Below are 6336 nucleotides of genomic sequence, written 5' to 3'. Positions count from 1 at the left end.
CCAAATGGCTCTTTTTGTTTCTTCTCAAATCTCACTTCAAATTTCCCAATAGGCCTTCAAATCTTGAGATTAAACCTCAAGGCTTCAACGAATCTTCGGATCACACCATATTTGCCACACTTTTTTCGACCAACCATTGACTCTTGACGTTTAAATCATCGAACTGGTAGCTCAAGTTCTCCAACCCATAAAACCCGAAATTAGTGTGGGTTTCTTCTCTTTTGATTCTCTTTTTTTTAGTTTTTTTTTAATTTCTCTTTGATGCAAGCCAATTGTTTATTTTTGCCGTTTGATTTAGATGCTTGCTATTTGGTAATTTGTTTTTGGTTGGGATTTTGCATGTCTTGAATGTTTAGGGGATGGAATTTGGTGGTTATGGTGGTGGTGTCTTAGCAAAAGAATGACCATGAGTGATGTGTGGTGATTAAATGATAGTGGGCTTGTGAAGGTGACCAATGTCGAGGTGGTGGTGAGGAGCCAAGAGGGATGAAAAAAATGGTGAAACCCCCCCCCTTTCTTTCTATTTTGTGTTTAATGGTGGTTTGAGAGGATAAGAGGAAAATGTCAATGTGGCAAAAACTACACATCATTGTCCATGTTAATGTGCTGCTTTGTTTTTTCGATAACGTTAGTGACGATTTGTTATTTTTAAAAGTTAGTGATTGAATTGAAAGTTAAGTGATTGTGTTGTCATTTAATTCAAAATTGAGCTAATGTAATATTTTTTAATAATACAAAATTAAATTAATTCACCCCTACACAAGTATCGATAAAAGTTAAGTAAGACAAACAGAAATTCATGAAGGCAACATCCATAAATATAATGCATTCATTCGTCTTCAACCTGTCGTAATGCCGTGTATTTGCTTAACAACACAAATTCCCGTTGCTCTAACGCACTGTCAGTGTCTGCCATGGTTGGTGCTACTAGTTCATTCAACCCATCGCGCTGCTGCTTCGATAAACACAATTTTCAAAAAAGGAGACCATAAATTCTGTTTTATTAATTAAAAAAAAAAAAAAAAATAGTTCCCTTTATGCCATACTATCTCTTTTTCTTCTAATATTTTCCTCTCTCCTGTCTCCACTTGCATTATTTTTGCATACCGAATTCTTGCTTAATGCTACTATTATTCATACAGTAATTAAGCATCAAAAGAAACATGCAATTTTTTTTTTTATTTCCTGCTTTTTATTTTCTTTAACACAAAAATAAAGAAGAGATTTATGAGGAATTGCAATTCATATCAAACATCACTAAAGTTACTTTTATGGTAAATTTAACCATATGAGATTTTAAGGCCTAGTTCACGAAAATATATGAGATATTAAAAGTCATTGAATCGTGGAAGGAGAAGGAACATAAAAAAAAAAAAAAGTTAAAAAAAAAAGAGAGAAAGGAAAAAATAGAGGGAGAAGTAGAAACGAATGAAAAATAAAGAAAAATTAAAGAATATAAAAGAAAAAAAAATTACTCAAAATGAAAAAAAAATGGGGATCAATTGTACAATTTAACCTAAAATTTTTGTTTAAAATGATGATTTAACGTTTATGTCAACTTACCGTTACACGTTAACGATAATTAACGGCTTAGTGACAAATGTTACAACATGATAATATAAGTGACTAAAGTAACATTTCAAACATAAGTGGCAAAAATGTAATCTGGATAAACAAAAAGGACTATTTTGGTAGTTTACCCTAGTCTTAATTGAATATATAAAAAAAAAATAAAAAGAAAGTGGCGAGCGAAGCCCAATAAAAAAATGAAATCCAAATCCAAAAGGAAACTAAACAAAGTTCGGTCAACCAACCTCCGAAACGAAAAATCAAATCAGCGACAATCCACTGGCACTCCCCTCCTCCCCCGACTGATCGTTGTCGAGGATTGGCTTTAATTGATTTGTTGTTCATCCATGGCGGCATAATTACCACTACTAGCCTCCTCCACGCTCTCTTCTGGGTCTTTACCATCTCATCTGCACCACCCGTAACTTCCTTAAATCCCACAATCCTACTCCGCCAAGCCTTTTTACCCATTCCTTTCTCCTCCAATCTCCGCCTCAAGCACCTTCCCCTCTAACTTCTCATGCTCTGCCTTTTCATTGCATTTCTCCACCAATCTTTCATCTCCTCCGACCCCGATCCCCTCGTCAAGGGCCGCACACCCGTCTACCACTTCATCACCCTCAACTCCGCTGCCGTTTTGTTCCTCTTCCTCATCCTTTCCCTTTCTTTCTTCCTCTCCGAATCCACCTCCCTCCTCCCCCTCCCTCCCGATCTCTTCTTCGCCTTTGCCTCCGCATCTCTTCCTCCACTACTCCGTCTCCGACGGTGCCGCCTCCGTCCAGACCTCTGATCTCCAAGCCAAATGTGATTCTTGTCCGCCCGTGTTCCGCTTTGGCTTCCTTGATGTGCCTCATCCTGGCTTGCCAACCCAAGCTTTTATAGCCGAGGTCGGTTGGGGGCGTCTCTTTGCCTCCAGGGCTGTGGGTGCTGCAGACGGGGCTTTCACTCTACGTTGAAGCCTTTATACCCGAAGGCTGCCATAAGCTGCTGGACGTTGTGAGCGGTGTGGAGGATCTACCAAATGCGACCTCGACGAATCCCGCTCAGGCTGTGGCCATTCTGGATCTGGTGTTCGTGGTTCATGTCATGTTGTCATCATCTTGTGATGCTCACTTACGCCGTTGTTGCTAAGAGTGTTGGGGTTAGGAGACCGGGATCATACGAGCCCTTGCCTGCCAATGCTTCTGATTCTAACCATATTCAGATGAAGGCTTTGCTGGCACCAAGCCTGATTTTTTTCCCCTTCCTCTGCGCTCTATCTTTTGTCCCCCTTTCTTAAAGAACTGTCAGTTTAATTCTTGTTGTTGTGGCATTCATTTTAAGGATTATTAAGTATATCAAAGTTTTTTTGTTAACTTAATCACACTCTGTAATCTGTGGCTGCTTTCTGTGTATAGAATCTCTTTTCAATCTTTATCTACTTTATGAGTTTGCTGGTAGATTTATATATATATATCTGTTGCTGAATCTGCATTCAGTTGTGGTGGTATGGCAGATAAAGACGACCGGCTTTTCATTACATATTTGGTCATTGGACCCAAAATTTTGACTTCACTAGTGTTTATGAGAAAGTTCATTTGATTAGAAAAATCAGTCCAATGTTTGATAGCATGAAGACTGAAGAATGAAAAAGAAGCTGCTGAAAGTAGGAAACCTTCTTTATTTGTGTTACTTGTTGAGATTCCTACAGTATGGTAAAGTTGGATTTTTTTTTTTAGGCTGTCTATGTTCCCATGTTTTTAGAATCTTTAGCTGAAGTCCGTACAATAATCCCATGTCTTTTAGGCTCATATTTGTATACCTGTCTGGAAGAGAGCATTTTTTTTCAATGATTCTCTGCATATGAGGTTACGGTTCACATACAAGGAGAATATGGCTTCTTTTAAAAATTCAATTGATGTTACTCTCTCTTTAACACCTATACTTGGCGCAGTTGATTTTGTTTTGACTGGTTTTTATATATAATACCAATCACAGTCATCGTTGTTGGTGGATTTAACCATGATTCAGATGTTCGGTTCTGTTAGTTTATTGTAATGTCTTTGTGAAAAGGGTACATTACCAACCATGCCATTGATCTGTGTAAGCATCAGATGGTAGAATCAAGCTGAAAAATGACTAATACCATGTCATTATTGTAGACAATATAGAGTATAGACTACCAGACAAGTCTGCATATTACATTTTTGGACCAGATTGTAGCCATGCTTTTATAAATGTGTTGAGTAGAACTCAGGATGAGTATTGTTTAAATTACCTCCAAGCAAGAAGCATTCATTTTGATAGCTTAGAGACCTTTCCTTAAACTCTCAATTTAGGTTACTTGTCATATTGTTGGATGCTGTTTTTCTCTTCTTCACTTCAGTTTCAGCAGCACCTCCAGAAGGGGCTCCTGTCAGAACCTGCCTTTCACCATATTTATTTATTTTTTCCTCGCCTCATATTGAAGGTAATGCCTTACACCAAAATTTCCTATTTCTTGAACTTATGAGTTATGAATTTTCATACCATTGTATCATTATCTAGATGGTTTAGCGACTGTGTGGTAGCAAATCTTATATTGTTTGACTGTTGCTCTTGTAAAGATTAATATTGAAATCCATATCTATATCCATCTGTTGCCTTTGCATTTGTGGAAAATTAAGCACTGTCTGATAGAAATCCCAGTTACATGTCAAAAACGAAGAAGAGGGTGCCCCCAGGGGTGGGGGACTAAAAGAAAGGAAAACAAAGGGTCTTAATGATTGATAACCAATTACCAACTGTGGGTGTTCTTTTATATCATTTCAATTATATTGTTAACCATTAACAGCTAATATGTGGATAAAACCGCTTAACACTCCTCTCCTATGTAGTGCAACAAGGGGTGGTCAACCTCATATGGGGTTAGGCAGGGAGAACAAAACACCTGCGCTAACTATCTCACGTAAAACCAATTAGCAATAGGAGACTTAGCTCGAATATAAACCTCTTGAAAGAAATGATGGCTTTTCTTGAACAATCATTTCCACATGTTGATTTTGCTATTGATCATTGGAATGCATTTCATGTTCTATTATTTGGTGTGAGCCCACTAGCGAATAACCAAGTGTTATCAGTGCTGTTTCCTGAGAACCAATTTGCGTAATCAATGTAATGGTGTCTGAATTTGGCGACATGATGCTTTCATTTCTAGAATCTTAATCTACTCATAGTATTGTTTTTGCTTTAGGAAACCACGAAGAAAGGTGGCCAGGGTGAAATTACGATCCGTGTAGTTGAAATTGACTTGGACAGTTAAAGTGCAAACATTATCATAATTGAGGATGTTCAACAACTCAGCCTTGAACTGTTGTATCAGGTCAAGCACCGTCTGCGTAGTTTAGTTGATTGGTTTCTCAGCTGTAGCAGACAAGTAACAGGACTTAACTGAGCTGTTAAGCCTTAAAAGTTCTAAATGAAGGTCAAGCATGTCAAAAATGTCAGTGTGAAATTAATAAAATTGAAAGCCATGAAGCTTGGTATGGTACGTCGTTGGATATAAATATTTGAAGAAGCAGCTAATGAAAATTTACGGCATATATGCACCCAAGCAAAAATTACCAGATTGAATATTATTACAGATGGTCAATCCAGCCAAACTTGGTGTTCTACCTTCTTAATTGGACTTTTATATGGACGTTGACGGAATTTAGTATTTATACATTCTTATCATATATGCTCTTTGTTGATTCAATGCTTAGAATTATTTATAGTCTTTCTCTAACTCTTAGATAAGAGAATAATACACTTCAGCGCATTTGAACCTATCTTTAATCAATAGGTTAAATTTATTTTTAAACGGATTTAACATTTATATTTATTATTATAAGCATCTGCAAAATTCTTTTCTTTTTTCTTCTCTTTCTTCTTGTGTATTATTGTTAACACAACTGTTGGAATTGAAAAATGAAACAGTATTAAAATTTTAACTATTTTTTTCGAAGTTTTGTGGTTAAATTAGTAGGTTGAAAATCTATAGTCTAAAGAAGAAAATTACAAGGATTTCTGGAAAAAAGTGTTCTAACAATAATTGTGCTTTTAACCCAATCATAATTTTTACAAGATAAAAGCTAGACTATTATGCACTTGACTTTGACTTTGGCATTGACATTGATTGCGGCGGCCATAACGGTTGCTTTTCCTTTTGGCTATCGACTTTCACCCAATCAAATTCCTTCTCAATTTCTCCACTTCTTTATTTAATCAAATTACTATTTACTAATAAATCATTTTTATTCAAACTACGTGTAACACCAAAAATAATGATCAAATTGTATAGACGGTCCCTGTACAATGTGTTTTCTTTGGATTTAGTTTCTCTATTACAATTTAATCATTTTTAATACTCTATTTTCTGAATATGTTTTCAGTTTTAGATTTTTTTTCCCGTTAATTTCATTAAAACTTTGATGCGTTCGTTTTAAAGATGTAATTTATCATATTCATTAGAGAAAAGATTGTATAAACTATGATTCCACGTAAATTGATAAATATTACTATACATTTTTCCTTTTTTAAATATGCAAAAGATTTTGTCTAATTGTAAAAAACAAACAAACAAACTGTACATGTTTGATTGGAATTAATAGAGAAAAGATAGCTTCAAGATTGAAAATATAATTTTCAAAAATAGAAAGATTAAAAATAAACAAACTATAATAAAGGAGAAAATCTGCAAAACAATGTATAATAAAGGACCTTTTATATAATTTGACCAAAAAAATTACTGCACTTATTCTTGTTTTT

The 6336-nt window shown here is 35.5% G+C and overlaps 1 long non-coding RNA gene and 1 pseudogene across 1 annotated transcript; both read left to right on the top strand.

The window, feature by feature from the left end:
- Positions 1 to 2848, top strand: part of LOC121223013 (uncharacterized) — a 3986-nt pseudogene extending 1138 nt beyond the window's left edge.
- Positions 2849 to 3417: 569 nt separating this feature from the next.
- On the top strand, positions 3418 to 5389 carry LOC121223672 (uncharacterized). Its single transcript, XR_005920987.1, has 2 exons — positions 3418 to 4018; positions 4781 to 5389. It is a non-coding gene; the product is annotated as an uncharacterized lncRNA (long non-coding RNA).
- Positions 5390 to 6336: the final 947 nt, after the last annotated feature.

Source organism: Gossypium hirsutum, chromosome D11, assembly GCF_007990345.1.
Source record: "Gossypium hirsutum isolate 1008001.06 chromosome D11, Gossypium_hirsutum_v2.1, whole genome shotgun sequence".
NCBI classification, from domain to species: Eukaryota; Viridiplantae; Streptophyta; class Magnoliopsida; order Malvales; family Malvaceae; genus Gossypium; species Gossypium hirsutum.
Note: the sequence above shows the minus strand (reverse complement) of the source record. Positions and strands in the feature narration are given on the sequence as shown.